Here is a 21,151-nt window from a genome sequence, read left to right as displayed (position 1 = left end):
GGAACAGTCAAAAGAGTTTGGTTTCTCTTTGAGATTCCCTTTAGAGTGAGTGGCATGTAGGACTAAGAGAAAAATTAAGAAATCACCCATTTTCTTCTCAAATTTTTATCAAAGGGATGTATGATATAAAAAATAATTCAGAGGCACTTGAGTGGCTCAACCAATTGAGTTTTCCACTCTTGGTTTAGGCTCAGGTCATGATCATAGCGTCCTGGGATTGAATACCATATCAGGCACCCTGCTCAGTGGGGAGGCTGCTTGGGACTCTCTCCCCCTGCTTTTGTCCCTCCCCCTGCTCACATGCATGCTCTCTCTCTCTAAAATAAATAAGTACATCTTTAAATTTTTTTTCAGATAGCACCCAACCGTATACAATGGGAAGTAAGTCTCCCTTTCCTTAACTCTCTCCCTTGCCCCAATCTCGACTCCCAGACTCAGCCTTATAAAAATTTCTTCTACAACTGGGTATAAATCTTCTGTACATACATAGGCATATGTTTATATGTATAAAATATAGACGTATTCATTTGCTTTTTGCCTTAAATGTATTAAGCCCAACTCCACATTCAGTCCCCAACTTGCTTTTTTCACTTAATAATAAAATCCGCAGAGAAGTCTCCATATCAGCAACTCCAAGTCCACCCCTTTCTCCCCAAGAGCTACAGAAGTACTCCACAGAATAGATGCACAGTAATATGTGTAACGTTCTCTTATGTGTGGACCTTTAGGTTACTTCCAGCTTTTAATAAACAATGCTACACTGAACATACTTACAGGTTTGTACACTTCTGTATGGATACCTACCTGCAAGCAGCACTCCTTAAAATGGAATTGCTGGGGGGCACCTGGGTGGCTCAGTCGATTGTGTGCCTTCAGCTCTGATCCTGATCTCAGGGTCCTGGGATGGAACCCTTGCATCAGGCTCTTTGCTCAGTGGGGAGTCTGCTTCCCCCTCTCCCTGCTTGTGCTCACTCTCTCTCTCTGTCAAGTCAATAAATAAAATAATCTTTAAAAAAAGGAATTGCTAGGTCCAAGAACACACAGACATTTAAAATTGTGCTACAAGGGATACCTGGGTGGCTCAGTGGTTGAGCATCTACCTTTGGCTCAGGGCATGATCTCAGAGTTCTGGGATCAAGCCTCACGTCAGGCTCCCTGCATGGAGCCTGCTTCTCCCTCTTTCTGTGTCTCTGCCTCTCTCTATGTCTCTCATGAATAAATAAAATCTTTAAAAAAAAGCTTTTTTAAATTGTGCTACAGACTGACAAATACCCTCCCAGAGAGCAGTCCAAAATTATAAATGTCACCAACAGGCTATGAGGGTGTCTTTTCCACATTCCCTCGCCCAGAGGGAGTATTTTCACACTTCTTAATTGTGGGATTTACAGGTGAGAAATGGTCCCTAAGTACTCTTTTACTTTGAATTTTTTTAGTAAAATTAAACAACAACAAACAAACTTTGTTTCTTGTTCATTTGTGTTTCTTTTACCATCAATTATTTGTTCCTGTCATTGTCTTTTCTTGGTTCATTCCTCATTTAATTTTTAGTTTTTAAAAATTATTTTTATGAGGAAGAAATCAGCAGTCTTTTCTCCAGGTTGTGTGTTGCAAATATTTTCCAGCTGACTGTCTTTTTACATCTCTGAGGTTATTCTTTTCTGAATCGCAATGTTGTTCAAATTTTCTCAGTCTCCTGTCAAGCTCAGAAAGGTCTCCCTACTCAGATTATTAAAAAATGCATCCATGTTTTCTCCTAATATTGCTACAATTTCCCTTTTGTGTATTTTATCCATCTGGAATTCCTTTTGGCATAAGAAGAAATTCTCTTACCTTCTTGACAGCAATATTCCTCTGCTCCTTCGTCAGTCACCAAGATTTGATTCCACTTGCGTAGTCCAAAACCTCTATCTGAAAATATCAACCAAGAGAACTTAACATAATTAAGCAGAAAGAAGGTGGCTGCCAGTGCACATGACTATCCATTTGCTCATCAAACCCCAGATATACATATTTAAGCCATAAATTGTAAAAAGAAACAGCCAAAAGTTACATTCAGGTCGTTTTTAATTTTTTAAAGACTTTTTTTCAGCATTTGGATTATTTGAGTGTTTTGTAAGCTATATAATGGTAAGAAATCATGGTTCTTTTCTTTTTCCATTAAACTGCCTCTAAGGAGGGTAGAGGGCTGCCCAGCTGGAAGCCCTGAAAATGACACTGACAAAAGTCAGATTGACAAGAGAAAAACAAACACAAGTTTTACTAACATAGGCATCCCACAAACAAATGAGAGAAATTAGAGATGAGTAATTCAAAGGGTTGGGTAGGAGCTGCACTTCGACAGGATCTTAACAAAAGAAGACATTTTTAGACAAATGGCAAGGCAAAGGAAAAGGACTTTGAGCTTCTACGGGCATTAAATCACGGGAAGGTAAATACATGGATGAGGGGCATGAATGGCAGATGAGACTAGTTTCAGCAAAGTTTGTTACATAAATTCCTCTGGTACTGTCTGTGGACTGATAAGGGTCTAGAGCTGACCCCTGTAATGAATTATTCCTGCCCTTCTTGGTACAAAGAAGCGAGGGGAAACCCTCTACAAATTTATGTCCTACTTCTGGTCAAATAGAAGGAGGACAGAGGGTTTTCTGCTATCTGCTTCTTAATCGTCTTCAGCTCAAAATAATCTTTATGCCAAAATTGCACATTTTGAGGTGGCACATTCTACTGCCCTTCAAGCCCATGAATTACAAGAAGTAGGCAAATGCCACTGCAGCTCCCGAATTCATGGAAGAGTTCTATTTAATACCAATCAAGAAAATTGAGAGAACTGCATTTGATTGCAAAGTGGAAAAAAAAATCTCTATCATTCAGAAATCTCATTGGCATTGATAACTACGTGTCTCTCCTTCTTTCTCATTTATGAACTATGTGATCAGTAGCCACTATGTTATGTACTCAAACACAGTGTAGGGATAGGAAACTCTGCAATCCTTGCACAGGCTTTCCTTCAAAACAGGTACCACCTGAGCAAATGGAGGAACTGCACTTTTCCATCAGCTGTCAGTAAAACAGACCAAGTGGTATTCTAGCACCTGCACTCTTCTGCTGTCCCCAACAGGTCTGGAGGAGTTGGGGAATACAAGCTCTGGTCACAGTAGGAGCAAAATGCCATTGGACTCAGGAAATCTAAGAAAGCTAAAGTTGTATACCTAGTCCTAAAATTACAGGGATTTAAGAATGACTGAGGCTAAAATGTTCTAAATACTATCAACTCTCAAACAGAAAAGGATTTCCAAATGCTTGGTAGCAGAATTATCTTTCTTATAATTATGATCACTTTGTCCTTCATACTTGCAGTGTGAAATTAATAATGATGGCCTGGTTCTCTGGGATCCAGCGCAGGCTTGTTATTATTGACAGGTAAACACCCTGAAAATTAAGAAGGGCCACAGTGAAATGCCAAACACTGCTCTCTCTCTCTCTCTCTCTCTCTCAATCTCTCTTTCACACACACACACACACACACACCCTAGAAATACAACATACTCCACATTTACTAATAATACAAGTGCTTGAAACAGGAGTTCAGAGCCTCTGTTTGCATTCTTGAGAACAGTAGCATGAAGCTGCCGGCTTTTTTTTTTTCATGAGGAAGACCAGGGCTTTGTCTGCTGAATTAATAGGTCTCTGCAGCTTCTCCTCCACCGTCTTTGAAAACGGTGGCTCAAGAATCTGATGACAATGTCTCTTCTCTGGTGATTATTAATTTTGCTAAAAGTTCATACTCCAAAGAATTCACCCAAAATTCTTCCGCAACACATCAGAAACTTGATGTTTCATATGCTTAAAATGGATATTTTAACATAAACATGGAGATAAGCTCCAGGAAGTGTGCAGGAAAAGGAAAAATGTTGTAATTTGGCTGACAAAATACGGAGCAAGAGTTTATATCCCTAACTGATAACTCCTCTAAAATTACAAATTCAGAAACCAGATTTTAAACACAGACATGGGTCTTTTCTTCACCTAAAGCAAATTTGAGGTGTATTCTCATGACAGATTTTTGGGCATTAATCAAGTGAGCCAAATAACTTGGGAGACCTGTGGTCACATTCTCCCCAGGACATGGTATATGTAAACAGGTAATATGACACCCTAAAAGAAGATCCTTAGGGGCGATGCTAGGATGGGGCCTTGACAGGTAAGACTCCAGAGCAGAAAGTTGGAAAGGAAAGGCATTGAATGAAGAGACCCAGCACTCTAACACAAACTGCTGTGTGACTCTGGCTTAGTCATTTCACTGCTCTGCTGCTCATCTTCCTCATTTACAAAGCTAAGTGCCTATAACCCCTTAATGAAGCCCTTTCTGCTTCTCCTTTCTACAGAACATTTTCTTTAGTTTTTTTTCTTTAAATTTTTGGTAGTGAACATGCAGTGCAATATTGGTTTCCGAAACAGAAATCAGTGATTCATCACTTACATATAACACCCAGTGCTCATCACAAGTGCCCTTCTTAATCCCCATCCCCCACTCACCTCCTTCCATCAACCCTCATTTTGTTCTCTATCTTTGAGTCTTTTATGGCTTGTTTCCCTGTCTCCTTTATTCTTTTCCCCCTTTTCATATGTTCATCTGCTTTCTTTCTTAAATTCCACATAAGAGGGACACCTGGGTGGCCCAATGGTTGAGCATCTGCCTTTGGCTCAGGGCGTGATCCTGGGGTCCTGGGATTGAGTCCCGCACGGGCTCCCCATGGAGAGCCTGCTTCTCCCTCTGCCTATGTCTCTGCCTCTCTCTGTGTCTCTCATGCATAAATAAATAAAATATTTTTAAAAAGCCTCCACATATGAGATCATATGGTATCTGTCTTTCCCTGACTGACTTATTTCACTTAGCATTACACACTCTAGCTCCATCCAGGTCATTGAAAATGGCAAGATTTCTTTTTTTTTTTTTTTGATGGCTGAGTAATATTCTATTATACATATATATACCATTCTTCTTTATCCATTCATCACTTGATGGACATTTGGGCTCTCTCCACAGTTTAGCTATTGTCAATAATGCTGCTATATAAGCATCAGGGTGCATGTATCACTTTATATCTGTATTTTTCTACAGAGCACTTTCATAAATAACATCTAAATTGAGATTTAACAAGAAATAATTATTCCCATTTTACAGATGAGTAAACAACTGAGAGTGGTTAAGTGATTTATCAACAAAAGGTATTCTTCCTTTTGTGTGCCAGACACTATAATAGATTCTAGGACTATAGGTGTGGATGAGACCCAGACTCTGTCCTCAATGCCAAAGGAGAGACTGGAGCAGTTAAGGGATAATTACAGTATAGTAGAATAGGAGTGGAATGTTGTGAGAACACACAGAGAGAGTGCAAAAAATGGCCTAGTAATGTGAGATAAGTCTTCCCAGAAGAGATAGTATTTTGAAGTGGTTCTTGGAGGATGAGGAGTTTGGCACATGGAGATGAGAAAGAAAAGCATAAAGGCAGAGGAATGAGTATGTGCAAAGGCATGGAAGGCCTAGTGTACTACTTGGTAGATAGGTGTAGCTAGAGGAGAGCAGGCTTATAGAATGGGGCTAATGTTAGTGAAATATGTTGAGGTATAATAATCAAAATGCTGGTATTTTATTATGTAGGTTTTAGCCAAGAGGATGATGGGCTGGCATTTGGGTAGAAGAAGGAAGTAACATAAACAGACAAATCAGGAAGCTAGTTCAAAAGTCCAGACACTAAATTACAAGGACTTAAATGATGATCATGATGATAAATATGGGGATATGAATATGGGGTTCCGATATAAAGATACTTTGGATCATAATCCATAGATCTTGGTAACTAATTGGCAAAGACAAAGATGAACCCAGGGTTTCTAGCTTAGGAAGCTGAGTGGATGGGGATTCTACTTCCTGAAACAGAAAGCACAACATCAATTTTGCTGGTTACATGAAGACCCATATGTTCAGTTTGGGGCATACAGAGTTTGAAGCGTCTGTGAAACTTACCAGAGTAGATGACACCTGGCAGTTGAATATTTAAATCAGCTCCTTCAAATATAGGTTGGGGCTGGAGGTAAACACCTGGGAATCATCAGAGGTGACAGCAGCATCTGTGGAGATAAATGGAATCACATCAAAGCCTCAGTCGGTCTCTTTCTTTCATATTTACAAAATAGATATAGGTCCTACTTCCGAGTGTTGTTCAGTCATTCACTAGATAAATCAGTTTAAAGCAAAAAAAACTGGAATCTGATTTTCCTGATTAGATTTTAACTTATTTAAATGCAATCACTTACTCATCTTTTTCCCATGTCTTCTGGGACTTTTAGAAAGTCACTGCAGATGTCTGTGCACAAGATAATGAGCCTGTAATAGTCAGCTTTGGCTCCAAGACCATCTCAAGAGCCAAGTATCCCCCCACCTCTCACTGCTCCTAGATCAATTCCCTGGTAGCTACACACCAGCCCTTTCTTGCTCCTCAAATTCCCATAAATAAAATTTTCAAATTGTACTACATGTAGTAAGCCATTTTACACAGCACTTATTAATTTCTATAATGTGACATGCCCTGAGCTGGAATATACAAATGACCAAAGTTGATTTGTTAAGTATGAAAATGTCAAAAATACAGAAAGCACTTTGTCAGGGCTATTGGACCCCAAGAAGAAAATACAGTGGGGGTGTGAGCATGAGACCGTGGATCTCCCCAGGGATATCAGGAAAGTCACTCTGGAATTACCTTAGAGCTGGTCTTGAGAGAAGGGTAGGGAATCGTAGAGGAAGCAAAGAGGAGTATAGTCCAGGCTTGGGAACAAAAGGGATAGAGGCACCAAAGTGAAAAGAATGAAGTATGATCCTCCACATGGAGAAGTCATTAGCACTTATTTGCCTAACTTAATTTTTAGTTTTTGTGTTATAATTAGCAGGGCTCTGCAGTTGTTTTAATTGCTACTTTGCCATCTAGTTATTAGGCCCTCTTAACCAATAGCATTTTCAGCAATCACAAGCAAATTTTTTAAAGTTACTCCTATACATACACAGTGCTATAATTACTCTTCAAAACAAGTCTCATGAACATTTACTATTCTGAATCCATAATCAGGTGAGTCATGACATAAGCCTCTGGAAGGGTATGTCATCTAGTGATGCCAATTCGAAATTCGTGTTTCTCTGAAATGTTTCCACAATATATAGTTAGTACAAATAAGATGCATAGGTCATATTTGCTTTGAACTTCTTTTTGGATCTTCTTTTAATTTGTTATTAAATAAAAAAACAAAGCCATTAGCCATCAAAGATGACTGCAACTCTGGCTAAATTAGCACCAAGCCTGGATACCCTATACCTCTCTCCAACACTGAGGTTTAGGAGCTCAGGAAACTTGGTCCAAAGGAAATCATACAGGTTTAAACACCATGACACACTCAAAATTATTTTTTTAAGTTTTTTTTTATTTTTATTTATTTATGATAGTCACACAGAGAGAGAATGAGAGGCAGAGACATAGGCAGAGGGAGAAGCAGGCTCCATGCATCGGGAGCCCGACGTGGGATTCGATCCCAGGTCTCCAGGATCACACCCTGGGCCAAAGGCAGGCGCTAAACCACTGCGCCACCCAGGGATCCCTCAAAATTATTTTTTTTAAAGATTTTATTTGTTTATTTCCAAGAAAGAGAGAGATAGAGACAGAGAACACACATAAGCTGGGGGAGGAATAGGAGAAGGAGAATCCCAAGCAAACTCCATGCTGAACGCAGAGCTCAACTCAACCCTGAGATCATGACCCAAGCCAAAACTAAGAGTCAGATGCTTAACCAAGTGAGCCACCCAGGCACCCCTCCAAATTTTTTTCTGATTATACTGGTAATAGCAATTAACACAGAAAATGAATTTGTGCATAAAAAGAAGAGAATCATCTATAATCCCACCAGATATTAACATGTTAGACAATTTCCTTCCAGTGTTTGATGCCCCAAGCATGCCACATATGGAAGCCTCATTTTCTCTCTGTCCCTAAAGTCCCATTGGTATTAAAACTTAAACGTTGGGGATCCCTGGGTGGTTTAGCGGTTTGGCGCCTGCCTTTGGCCCAGGGCATGATCCTAGAGTCCCAGGATCGAGTCCCACGTCGGGCTCCTAGCATGGAGCCTGCTTCTCCCTCTGCCTGTGTCTCTGCCTCTCTCTCTCTATGTCTATCATGAATGAATAAATCTTTAAAAAAAATAAAATAAAATAGAACTTAAATGTTTCCCAAATCCACTTCCATCCCTACATCCTATCTTTACTACTTGCACTTGACTAGCTCCAACTCTGATCCTATCTCCATGCCATAATACTCCCCAACACTGAGGCTGTCCTTCACACGGGGCCAGGAGGATCCCACCGAAGTACAAACCAGACCATGCCATTCTCCCCCTTAAAAAAGCATCCATGGCTTCCCACTGCCTATGGAAGAGAGTCCAAGCTCCTTATCAGGGAATACAAAATCCTCCATGCCCCAGCTCCTGTCTACTTCTCCAGATTCATCATCTTCTGCCACTGTCTACCTCTATTTTTTTTAAATTTTTATTTATTTATGATAGTCACAGAGAGAGAGAGAGAGAGGCAGAGACACAGGCAGAGGAAGAAGCAGGCTCCATGCACCGGGAGCCCGACGTGGGATTCGATCCCAGGTCTCCAGGATCGCGCCCTGGGCTAAGGGCAGGTGCTAAACCGCTGCGCCACCCAGGGATCCCTGTCTACCTCTATTTAAATAGCTCCCTGTATGCTTGTAGAGCAGGGTTTTGTGTCTCCTTGCCTTTATTTCCTAACAAGGAATGCCATTGCTCCACATGTTGAACTGAGTAACTCTGATTTATCCTTCAAGATTCAGCTATGACTGACCTCCTGTGGGCAACCTCCTTGAATACCCAGACAGAGCTCACAGCCAGTCTTTGATTCTGATGTCCCAAAGCAGTGAGCCTGCGCCTGTCCCTTTATCAGCCTGTTACTGCTCAAGACTGTTGTGCAACAAACCACCCCAAATCCCAATGCTCTACATGTCCATGTTTACAGTCATGTTCACAGGTCTGAGGGTAAGGGGATGAGGCTGCTCCATATATCTCATTCTGGGGCCCAGGGTAGATAGGTAGTGATACATTCTTCTCTTGGCAGAAGTCACACTTCCCATAGGGCCAAGGGAAAATACGTGATGCCTCCTAAGATCTAGGTTTGGAGGTCATACATTGTCAGGCCATGGGCTAAACCAAGTCCCATGACCAAGCGGACATCCACGCAGGAGGAAGTATATTAGTCTCATGGAGGTGGAGGGAGGAGGCAGAAATATCTGTTAAACAACAAGCTTATCTAATGCACTACTCATCTCAAAGATGGTGACTGTCTTTCTAGTTGCACAGGCCAAACACCTCCATCACCCTATCTCTACTCTGTTTTTCTTTCTTCATATGCAACTCCTCAATAAATCCTACTGACTCTATCTTTCAAAAATATCCAGAATTCCATCTACATTTCTCACCTGCTTGACCATTTTTTACCTTTCTGGGCCAGGCCACCTTCATCTCTTCCCTGGGTAACTGTAACAGCCTTTTAATGGGTCTTCATGCTTCTGCTCTTGCCCCTTAAAATGTATCCCATGCCAGCAGCTGAAATGATCCTCTTCAATCATTCATCAGATCATGTAAACTGCTTACTGACACCCTCCAATGAGTCCCCACCTCAGCAGAGTAAAAGCCACAGTCCCTGACAAATGCTAGTAGGCCTCTGGCCATATGTTCCCTTTTATTCCTCTGACCTCATCTCTTCCCGTTGTCCTACTCACCCACTTTGCCCCACGAAATGGCATCAATTGGTTATTCCTCAAAAATACCAGATGACCCCCTCTTCCAGCTTTGCACTCTTTTTCTTCTTTGTACTGGTGACTCCCTATCGAGAACACTTTCCTTGTGTATCTACATAGCTCCTTCCTTCACCATCTTCAACTATCTATCCAAAAATCACCTCCTCAGGATTCTCTGAGGAAGCTATTTTGGATACACCATCTGTATAAAATAGCAATCTACAGCCCCCGTACCCCCAGTAAAACATAAGCTCCTCAAGGGCAAGGCCTCTGCTTTGCTTATAGCTGTATCTCAATGATCTAGACCAGTGCCTGGCACAGAGAAGGTACTCAGTGAACAGTTGTGGACTGAATGACTAGCAACACAGCCTAATACTGAAAACTACTGGGTTATGTGTTGTCTCTCCCATGGGTGGACAGCCTCTGCATCTCCCTCCTTTTTGCATCTCCAGGGCCGGGCCCAGCTTCTAGAACAGAGAAGGCTTAGTAAGCCCATGTTGAACTAGGTGGAACATCTCTATAAGGATGAATCCCTAGAAAGCACTCAAGTTTACAAGCTAACAGACTCATACTGTTTCTACTGCTTACCAGCTGGGTTTATTGGTAAGGAAATATTTTCCCAAGAATTACTGTAAGATCAGATGTACAGACACTCGGGTCTAGTTTGCACAAAAAGGTAAGCTCATCATACTTCACTGCCAGACTTTCAGTGTCTCCCTTTTCCTCTGATCTCTCAGCTCCCTGAAGGCAGCAACCATGCCTGCTCGCTCTCCGTTGTATTTCCAAGGCCCTAGTACAGTGGTCAACACGTAGGAGATCTCTATTCATTTTTGTGGAGTAAATGAAAAAGTGAATGACCATGCGAGTTCTTCCAGGAGCCAATCCAAAGACAACAGTGACTCACGGGTGTTTTTGGACGAAAGCTTTGCAAGGACCCAGGAACAGGGAGTTGTTAATTCAGCACCACTCCACAGCTATACTGTAAGCATCGGCTCCAACAAGGCAAACAGATCACAAAACTATGCTTGCTAAGAGCCAGCACACCTTGAACCACAGTCACGGTGCTGCTCCCTTTGGAATTCCCCTAGCCCCCCACAATGCTGCCTTATCCCACCGCTCTGCTTCTCTGCATATCTGAGGAATGAACAATGATGTCCCCAGCCACTGCAGGGGGGAGCTCTGCAAACCCTCTGCTTCCCACCCATTCCCAGACCTTCCCACCACGTAGACAGTAGTTCTGGGTGGGACAAGGGACCAGGGGTGAGGGTGGGGGGACACAAACAAGGTAGATGACATCCTGCTGAGAGTCCTAACACCAGAAAGATCACAGGGGTGTAGATAGACTGCCACTCTGATAAGAGGCTGAGGGCCTGGGGAGCAATAGGAATCAGTGAGGACTTCCACCCTGACTTTCTGATTGCCAACACACCTTCTGGTAACTTAGACTGCAGGTCAAACTCAGTTTCCTGACCTTCCCCAGAGGTGCACATGTAGGGTAATGCCTTACTCCATTTCAGCACCTCTTCTTCTTATCCAGCAGATCCTCATCTCTCTCTTTCTCTGAACCCACCCTGTCAGGGTGATGCTCAGGGTTTTAGAACACGTGCCAGGGAAGTTAGTATTTTTATCAGCTTGAGTACTGCCCAGGATTAGCATTCTGGAATCTGGAGTCAGCCACATCCAGGTCCAAATCCCAAGTACCAGTGAAGTCTCTGGGCCTCACTCAGTTCCCCATCTATAAAAGAGGAATGATAACAGTGTCTACTTCCTAGGTTTGTCATGAGAATTCATGAGCTAAATACATAAAGCATCCGCCCTGTGACCTGGTACACAGTAAGCACCCAATAAATGATAACTAATAGTAATAACTGTAACTGTCATTATGTTTTAATATTGTCTCCCATCCTACTACATACAAAGTGCAACCAATCATGCCTCCGCCAACCCCATGTGGGCAGGACAGGAAGGCAGGGGAAATGGGGCTGCTTCCGTATAAATGAACCATCAGGGTCCCTGTTCCTTTTTCAACTCACACATCCTGAATACTGTCCTGATTCATAGCTTGGAGCAACCAACCTACCAGGAAGCTCTGATTGGATGGTTAGTAGAGTGTTGGGGGGTGGGGAGGGGGAGGGAAAGAGAGAGAGAGAGGGAGAGGGACAGGGAAGGAGGGGGAAAGAAGGGGGTGGAGAGGAAGGAGGCCAGGGGGCTGTGAGGTGTGAGGATGGAGCAAGGCTCACACATGGAGATGTGACTTCCAGTCTCAGGTCTCTGTAGTTCTGGAATAAAAACCAGAAAGCTGAAAAGAGGCTCTTCTGGTAGTTCACCAAGAGAACCAAGTAGCATTTTTAATCTGAATAAGGATGTGCAGAGGGTGTACATGAGTTCGTCTTTGGAAATCTAAGCATGTATATGTTTAATTAATTATGAAAAGTTCTAGAAAATAGAAGATAATGCACATAACCTATGCATGGCCATGTGATTGTTAGAGTAGCTAACACCCATCACAGTCCACACGTCCATGAACATTCTCTCCCCTATGCACCCGTGCATTTGCCAGTCGCTCTTCCCAGAGTGTTCATTCCCTACTACCTCTCCTCCCCACATCCACCTTGCTATTCCTGGCCTCACTCATCCTCAGGTCTCAGGTGATGCTCTGCCTCTTCGTGAAAGTCTTCCATGTCTGTAGCAAGGGTCTCATGTCACCTTGTGATCCCATACCTGCTTACGTGTCATTCCTCAAGGGCAAGGACTATGTTTTATTTAGGTCTGTATTCCCAGTACCTGGCACATAGTGGGTGCTCAAATATACTTGCTGAAATACTGAATAAAATACTAGAGTTGCTCATCAGCCACTATTCTTCTTAGGCAAGGCTCTGACTCCATCAGAGGGAACTTGTTATAAAATCAACAAGTGGAGCTATCCATTACTTCTGGGACTTCACAATGTCATGGTGATGGCTTAGGGAGCCCCTTACAAATGTCAGTACCTGCCAATTAAGCAAACCAAAAATCAGGTTGGACACCAAAGTACCAGCCTGTCAACAATGCCTAAGAAAGGTGGTGTAGTCACAGGAGGATTCAGGCTCAGACTCACTGTGAATTATCAAGGATGCTGTTCCAACCCGGCACTCCAAGCTTCTGTCCCACTACCTGCACATTCTACCTTAGGACTGACACAGGGTGAAGCTGGGGGACTGAATCCAATGACAGGTGTCTCAGCTTTACTAGAAAAGGCACTGGAAGGGCAACACCCCAAAGGAGACAAATGTTCTGTGTTCTCTCCTAACCTACAAGGCACACACTGTGGGAAGCAATGTATATAAATTACCATATTTAACTTACACCTTGCAGCAACCCTACAAAGTAAATAGCATTACCATCTCTATTATACCAAATGCACTACAGCACACAGAGAGATTGAGAATATACTCAAAATCATGCAGTCAGGGCCCAGCAGAAAGAAGATCAGAACCCAGACTCTCTGATTCAGGAACACAAGCACTAACCACCCAATCTTCTCATGCCAAGACTGATCAGGCCTGTGCTGAAAAATTCTGAGATCACCAACATACAACCATCTTTCCCAAAGGCTGCAACTTAGGGCACGGAGACCCCACTGGGAAACGCAGGAAGTCTGGGATAGATAAAGAATGGCCTCCTGCAGAGGCACAGTGAGAATGGGGCCTTTGAGGAGGTCACTGGAGCTGGAAGGCAGCCCCACCTTACCCTCAGGGAACAACCATGGAATTGAGGATCTGGGGGGTGTGCAAATGCCCCTGGGACAGTCAAGGCAAGAAATGTTGGCTATCTGATTCATGTACTAGACTTAAACCACCTTCCTTGGATCTGCATTCCTAAATGGAGATTAAATGCTCAAGAATATGTGTCTTTTATGATCCTTTGGAGCATGGGCTTATAGATATGGTGAAGGTTAATGAAACAATTAAGTGTATGCATGAAAGCTAAAACATGGATTGAAGCTTTTCAATTTTCATCTGCAATAGTGAGCACCAGGCTCAGGTTCTTACCCCGCATTCCACATCCATTAATTATTTCAGTGATTCCAGCTACAATTAATAAGGATTCAGCCATGTGTGTTAAATCTTAACGTTCAGTTTTCTCATCCATCAGCTGAGTGGAGGGATGTGCAGAATGGAGTGCCAGAGGCAGGAGGTGGCTTTGAAGTCCTTCTTAGCTAAAAGGTGTGTGACCTGTGTGCCTGGCACTGTGCCGAGCACATGAGCTTACCTCACTGAATCCTCAGTTTAAGTGTTAAAATCCTTCCTTATGTTACCACTGTCCTCAGGTCACCTCTTCTGAGAGGTGAATGTACTCCATTCTCCACAAGGCTCCCTTCCATCCCATCCTCAGACCCTTCATAACCTTCATCTCCAGACAGCCCCTACTTCACTCTCTGGAAATAACAGCTTCTCCACAACAAAACCCCATGTCACTGCCCTCCCCTGCAGAGATGCATCGTCATCTCACTCTTAGAAGACAGGCCCCCTAAGGACACACTTCCCCTGCAGCCCTCACAAGCTTTTGCTCCCATGGTCCTCATAGCCCTGGGCCTGGAAAAGGGGGGTGGGCATATCTCTCTTGCTACTCCTTACCACTTCCAGACCTTCCTCCTTCTCTCCTCCCTACAAACATTCACCTTTGAATCATACTTCATCAGATCAGGTTACCCGTTATCCCTCACCACTGCTGCCTGCAACAATGGACCACTCTGTCATTTCTCCATGCTTTTAGTGCCTGGACTTAAATTCCTGGTACTTTGATATATACGTAGATGATCCTTTCCACATCCTGGCTCAGTTGCATGAACTCCAGCAGTCTTACTGTAGTCACCATGAGCCCACCTGAGCCTACACTTGTCATGACCATAAATGCAAATTCTCCATAGTCTCAGCATCATACTCTGACTACTCAAACTTTTCCATCTGCCTCCAATATCTCAACTCTTATCAATCTTTTGCTGTCCCTGTGACCTCTAACTCAGTAATCTAGCCTTCTTCTTTTTTTCATAACTTTATATTTATAGCAGTTTTAGGTTCCCAGCAATATTTAGCAGACAGTATAGAGTCACCATACATCCCCACCCTCCCACATGCATAGTGTCTCCCATTACCAACATCCTCACTGAGACATTTGTTACAAATGATGAACCTACAATGACATATCATTATCACGCCAAGTCCATATCTTATATTAGGGATCATTCTTGTTGTATGTCCTAAGAGTTTGGGCCAATGTATAATGACATGTTTCTACCATTACAGTATCATACAAAGTAAAGAAGCATCACTGCCTTAAAAACCCTCTGTGCTATTCATCCCTCCCCACCATCCCGACCTCAAGCCCTGACAACCACTGATCTTTTTGCTGTCTCCATAGTTTTGCCTTTTCCAAGACATCATATAGTTAATGTGTGTACCTTCTTCAGATTGGCTTTTTTCACTTAGCAACAAGCAATCAAGTTTCCTCCATGTCTTTTTATGGCTTTATATCTCATTCTTTTAAGTGTTCAATAATATTCCATTGTCTGAATGTAACACTGTTTATTTATCTACTTACCCACTGAAGGGCAGCATGGTTACTTCTAAATTTTGACAATTATGAATAAAGCCTCTATAAACATCCATGTGTAGTTTTTTGTGTAGACACAGTTTTCAACCCTTTGGGTAAATACCAAGGAGCACAACTGGTGAATTATACAGGAAGATTATGTTTAGCTTCATAAGACACTGGCAGCTTCATATTTAAGGTCTCTTGTAGATGACATGTAGCCGTGTCTTATTTTCCTAACCTTTCCACTTTTCTTCTCCCTTGAAAGCCCTGTCTGTCTTCATACCAGTCTCAGATCCATGAACAATCATTATAATCACTCTCACATACATGCCTCCATTCCTTTGCCCCTCTTCTGATCTGCTGTATTCTTTGGCAAAAAGACAATCCTTGTAAAATCTAATTCTCTACCTACTCCATGCCAGCACCCAGGGAGGTGGATGTGGTTAGGAAAAAATCAACCACATTAGCTGGCCTCATTTTAAATCTCTATGAACCTCAAATGGACTCTTATTATCCTCCAGCAATTATATCCTGTCTCTTGAATCCATTCACTCTGAAATTTTGCTAAAAAACATTTCAATCAATCAATCAATCAATAACTATTTCAGACCTCCTCTCCTCAAACTTCCATCACCTTTCCCCCTCATTCTTACTCTCAGCTGATAATATTTTCTTCCTATTTCACTGGGGTGGGGGGTGAAATAACAGAAAGAAAATGTCTATAGATTCTCACCACCAGTGTGTGTACCTACTAGCATCCTCCTCCACATACTTGACCTTCCCTCCTACTTGAGATAAACCATATGTGATTCTATCTAAACCTATTCCTTCACTTATATATGAATATCTAATCTTCTGTCATATATGCTATTGAACTATGGGATTAATATAACTATCTAGTGATATCAAATACAATGATCCATATAATTATCTACTGAAAAATTTCCAACAATATATAAAATAATATGGTTTGTCCTATCAGGAAAAGGAAGGAAGAGGGGGAGGGAGGATGGAAGGGAAGCAGGAGGGGGCAAAAAGAAAGCTTCTCTGGATTCTACTTCTCACATGAGTTACTCTGCCATTTCTTTGCCCTCCTTTGCAATAAAACTCCTCAACAGACATGTCTATATTACTGGCCCAAATTCTCTCTCTTCTCACTCTTTAATCTTCACCGGTCACACCCTCTACTCTCCCCAAATTGCTCCCATCAAGGTGACCAGTGACCTCTAAGTTGTTATATCCAATGCTCAATTTTCAGTCCTCCTCTAAATAAGAGGGAATAATATTACCACCAGCTCTATAGGGTCTTACAGGCTAATGAAATACTAGAATGTTTAGAACCCTTTTATTATAAACTGCTATTTTAATCATTTCTTAAACAAACTTTGCCTAAATATAAAAGGCAGAAAGTCTCCCAGCACACACATGAATGTTGATTTATCTCCAACTATGTTTCAGTTGGACCTTTCAATGAACATTCTTGCCCTATAACTGCATTCCTGAAGGGAGGAGAAGGGCAAATAGGTTTGATGCTCACACCCTTTTTAAATCTAATTTCTAAGGTCTCCATTGAGGAATGAGTGTTAATTATCCTGTACTGTGTGGGCGTCTCCACAACATCAGTCTGAGAAATTCATTTAACTTTTGACCGATCAGAGTAATGAGCTTCTGTCTCTCGTCATTTAAGTTTGTCAGTAGCTTTGAAAAGTTTTAGAACTGAGGTTTTTTAACCAAAGTCAAGCAAAGTAGTAATCTGTGTTGTTATGTAGTGGAAATTGTGGTGTTGTCAAAACAGTAACTTTAGCGCTAAAAATTCAAGGTATGAACATACCATGTTAAATGGTTTTGGTTTGTATTCTGTGTTAGAGACTGAGATTCATCTCAATAATAAGTGAGTCTGTAAAAATTATGGACCAAAAGAAAGGGAAGAAATTCTGGACCAGCTGAAAATAAAAAAATCTGTATTAATATCTGCACTGAAGAGAATGCAAGACATAAATGATGGATGACTATTGTAAAAACTGTTAAATACATTAACCAAGTAATCTGGGGTTGAAAGCCAACAAAACTTTCTTATCAACATTTTGTTCTAATAAAGACTCCTAACTCTGGGAAACGAACTAGGGGTGGTGGAAGGGGAGGAGGGCGGGGGGTGGGGGTGAATGGGTGACGGGCACTGAGGGGGACACTTGATGGGATGAGCACTGGGTGTTATTCTGTATGTTGGTAAACTGAACACCAATAAAAAATTAATTTATTAAAAAAAACATTTTGTTCTAAGATGTAATACTTTATAAATCTTTAAACCAATATAAAAGCATGTAACTGACCATTTTACTGGTCATATTAACAAATGGATCTAAGGTAAGTGTTCATTCAAGAGTAAACAATCCAAATTTATAAATATATGTGAACATGTTTGTTTATATAGAAAATTACAGAGAAATCTACAAAGCACAAGTAAGTTTAGCCAGGGCATAGGATATAAGGTCAACACAGAAAAATCTATCATATTTTATACAAATAATGAACAATTAGAAATTAAACATTTAAAAAATATTTCCAATAGCTAAAAAAAGAGATATAAAAGTCTTAAAAAACAAATGTAGAATAAATATGTTGAAAGCTATAAAACACTAAGGAAAGAAGGGAAGGAAGTCCTAAGGAGAGACAGAACATGTTCATAGTTCAAAGGACTCAATATAGTTGTCAGTTTTCTCAAAACTGATCTATACACTTTACACATTTCCAGTGAAACTTCAGCAGAACTTCTGATACACATGAAGAAGTGTATTCAAACATGTTTATGAAAAGGAAAGGAAGGAGATAAAGCCAAAACAATGTGAAAAAGAATGACAAACCTGAAGAACACAACATACCTCATTTTCAGACAATATAAAGCCACAAAAATAGAAATACTAAATACTAGTAAAATAATAGATATAAAGTAAAAAAAAAAACAGAATAGAGAGCACAGAAATAAACCCTCACAAATATGATCAATAATTTTTGACAGCTATACAAAAGCAACTCAATGGAGAAAGAATATTTCAACAAATGAAGCTGGAATGGGTAAATGAATACCTATGTGCAGTAAAAGGAATCGACCTAAACCTTACACTTTCTATTAAAGTTAACACAGAATGGTTCATGGACCTAAATACAAAACCTAAACTATAAAACCACTAGAGCAAGACAGAGGAGAACACATTTGTGACCTTGTGTTAAGGTTGCTTAGGGCAGCCCGGGTGGCTCAGCAGTTTAGCACCGCCTTCAGCCCAAGGCCTGATCCTGGAGACCAGGGATCGAGGCCCATGTCGGGCTCCCTGCATGGAGCCTGCTTCTCCCTCCACCTGTTCTGTCTATCTGTCTGTCTGACTCTCTCTCTCTCTCATATGAAGAAGGAAGGAAGGAAGGAAGGAAGGAAGGAAGGAAGGAAGGAAGGAAGGAAGGAAGGAAGGAAGGAAGGGAGGGAGGGAAGAAAGAGAAAGAAAGAAAAGAAAAAAAGAAAGAAAAGAAAAGAAAAGAAAAGAAAAGAGAAAAGAAAAGAAAAGAAAAGAAAAGAAAAGAAAAGAAAAGAAAAGAAAAGAAAAGAAAAGAAAAAGAAAGAGAAATGATTGCTTAGTTGGAGCGCCTGGCTAGCTTAGTTGGTTAAGCGTCTACTTTTCTGCCTGGGTCAGGATCCTAGGATCTAGTAGGTAGCACTGGGCTTCCTGCTCAGCGGGAAGTCAGCTTCTCCCTCTCGCTCTGCCCTCCCGCTCAACTTGTCTTCTCTCTCAAATAAAAAAATAAAATCTATTAAAGAGAGAGAGAGAGGGAGAGGGAGAGAGGGAGAGAAACTACTTAGCTATAACACCAGAAGCATAATCATAAAAGAAAAAAATGATAAATTTAAAACTTCTGCATTTTGAAAGATGATAGTAAGAGAATGAAAACTGTAAGTCACAGATAGTGAAAATATTTACAAACTCTCTTATAAAAGAATTGTATCCAGAATATATATAAGAATTCTCAAAACTCAATGAGAAAATTTTAAAAATGGATAAGGGATTTGAACAGACACTTCACCAAAAAGATACAAAGATGGCAAATAAGTGCATAAAAAGATGCTCAACATCATTAGCCATTAGGCAATACAAATTAAAATTGCAATGAGATATCACTACACGGAAAATGAATTGACCATACCAAGTTCTGATAAGAATATGGATGAGCCGGAACTCTGATAATTTGTTGGTGGTAATGGTAAATAGTCCTTTACTAAGTGAATGTATAAACAGAGTGGCATGCACAGGCAGCCAATGTGAAATAAAAAGAAATGAATTATTGATACACACAACAACATGGATGGATGAATCTCAAAGGAATTATACTGAGTAAAAGAAGCCAGTCTCAAAAGGTTACATAATACATGATTCCCTTATTATGACATTTGGAAGATGCCCAACTCTAGGATCTTTTGGTTCCATGGCCAACGCAGCCACAGTTCACTGTCCCCAAGAGCATGATGACACAATGCAGCTTCAAAGCACTGAATGTGGACAAACTGACTGGGAGGCTTACCCTCTGTCCATTCATCTGTGCCCACAAGCCAAGAATGGCTCCCTCTTATCACTTTCTTTAAGAACAGACTTGAGCATGCCCTAATAGAAAGTAAAGAAGATTTGCATATAGCAGGCCACGGAGATGGATGGCAAGGTCCACATTGATACAAACCACACTGCTGGTTTAATGGAAGTCATCAGCACTGACAAGACTGGAGACAAATTCTATCTCACTATGACACCAAGAATCACATTACTGTTCATCAGATTATGCCTGAAGAGACCAAATGCAAGTTGTGCAAAATGAGAAAGATCTACACAGGCATACAAGTAATCTGTCTGGGGATGCCTGATGCTGACACTATCCACTACTCTGATCTCATTAAGGGGAACAAATTCATTCAGATTGATTTGGGGACTGGCAAGATTACAGACTTAATCAAGTTCAACAATAGTAACCTATGTATGGTGCCTGCGGGTGCTAACTGGGACAGGACTGGTGTGATGACCAGAGATAAAGAAAAGTGAATTCAGATTCAGAATATATTTTTGATATATGAATTAGGTCTTGAAGGAGAGAGAAAGAAGAAGAATCAAGGGTTTCTCCAGTATTTTATGTTTTCTTTCCCATGAGCCAGTCTTGTTCTCACTCTAGGAATTAAAAGCCACAAAGAGAAAGAGGTCAAGAGTTTGAAATCAATGTTCAAAATAAAGTGCTAACAATAATAAAAAATTGCCTAACCACAGACATGTTGAATCACTATGCCATACACTTGAAACTAATATAACATTGCATGTCAGTTATAAAAAGCTTTAAATTGCCATTTATAGGCTTTAATATAAATTTTTACGTATTTAGATTTTTATTTATTTTCTGTATTATTTATTGTTAGTTATACTATTTTACATTGTTTTGGTACTGATTCTCCCAATGATTATATGGCATGTGTATTATTATAGATTAAAAATTGAGATGCAGAAGAGGTGAATGGTTTGTTCCATTTCCCACAACTAACAAGTAATAAAATAGGAGTTCAAATTCCAGGTCCTCCTGACTCTATTTTTCTTTTTAATTTTTACTTAAATTCAATTTACTTAACACATAGTATATTATTAGTTTCTGAGGTAGAGTTCAGTGATTCATCAGTTGCATATAATACCCAGTGCTCATTAAAT

At 40.9% G+C, this 21,151-nt stretch overlaps 1 protein-coding gene and 1 long non-coding RNA gene across 2 annotated transcripts in view; one reads left to right on the top strand and one right to left on the bottom strand.

Annotated features, from left to right (window-relative positions):
• Positions 1–21,151, top strand: part of TRPC7 (transient receptor potential cation channel subfamily C member 7) — a 144,184-nt gene that overhangs the window by 26,260 nt on the left and 96,773 nt on the right. The gene's annotated exons all lie outside the window — the stretch shown is intronic.
• Positions 809–6,134, bottom strand: LOC140640893 (uncharacterized). Its single transcript, XR_012037500.1, has 4 exons — positions 6,029–6,134; positions 3,352–3,429; positions 1,831–1,908; positions 809–981 (listed from the first exon to the last, which is right to left on the bottom strand). It is a non-coding gene; the product is annotated as an uncharacterized lncRNA (long non-coding RNA).

This window comes from Canis lupus, chromosome 10 (genome assembly GCF_048164855.1).
Source record: "Canis lupus baileyi chromosome 10, mCanLup2.hap1, whole genome shotgun sequence".
In the NCBI taxonomy this organism is placed as follows: domain Eukaryota; kingdom Metazoa; phylum Chordata; class Mammalia; order Carnivora; family Canidae; genus Canis; species Canis lupus.
This window is presented reverse-complemented; position numbering and strand designations above follow the sequence as displayed.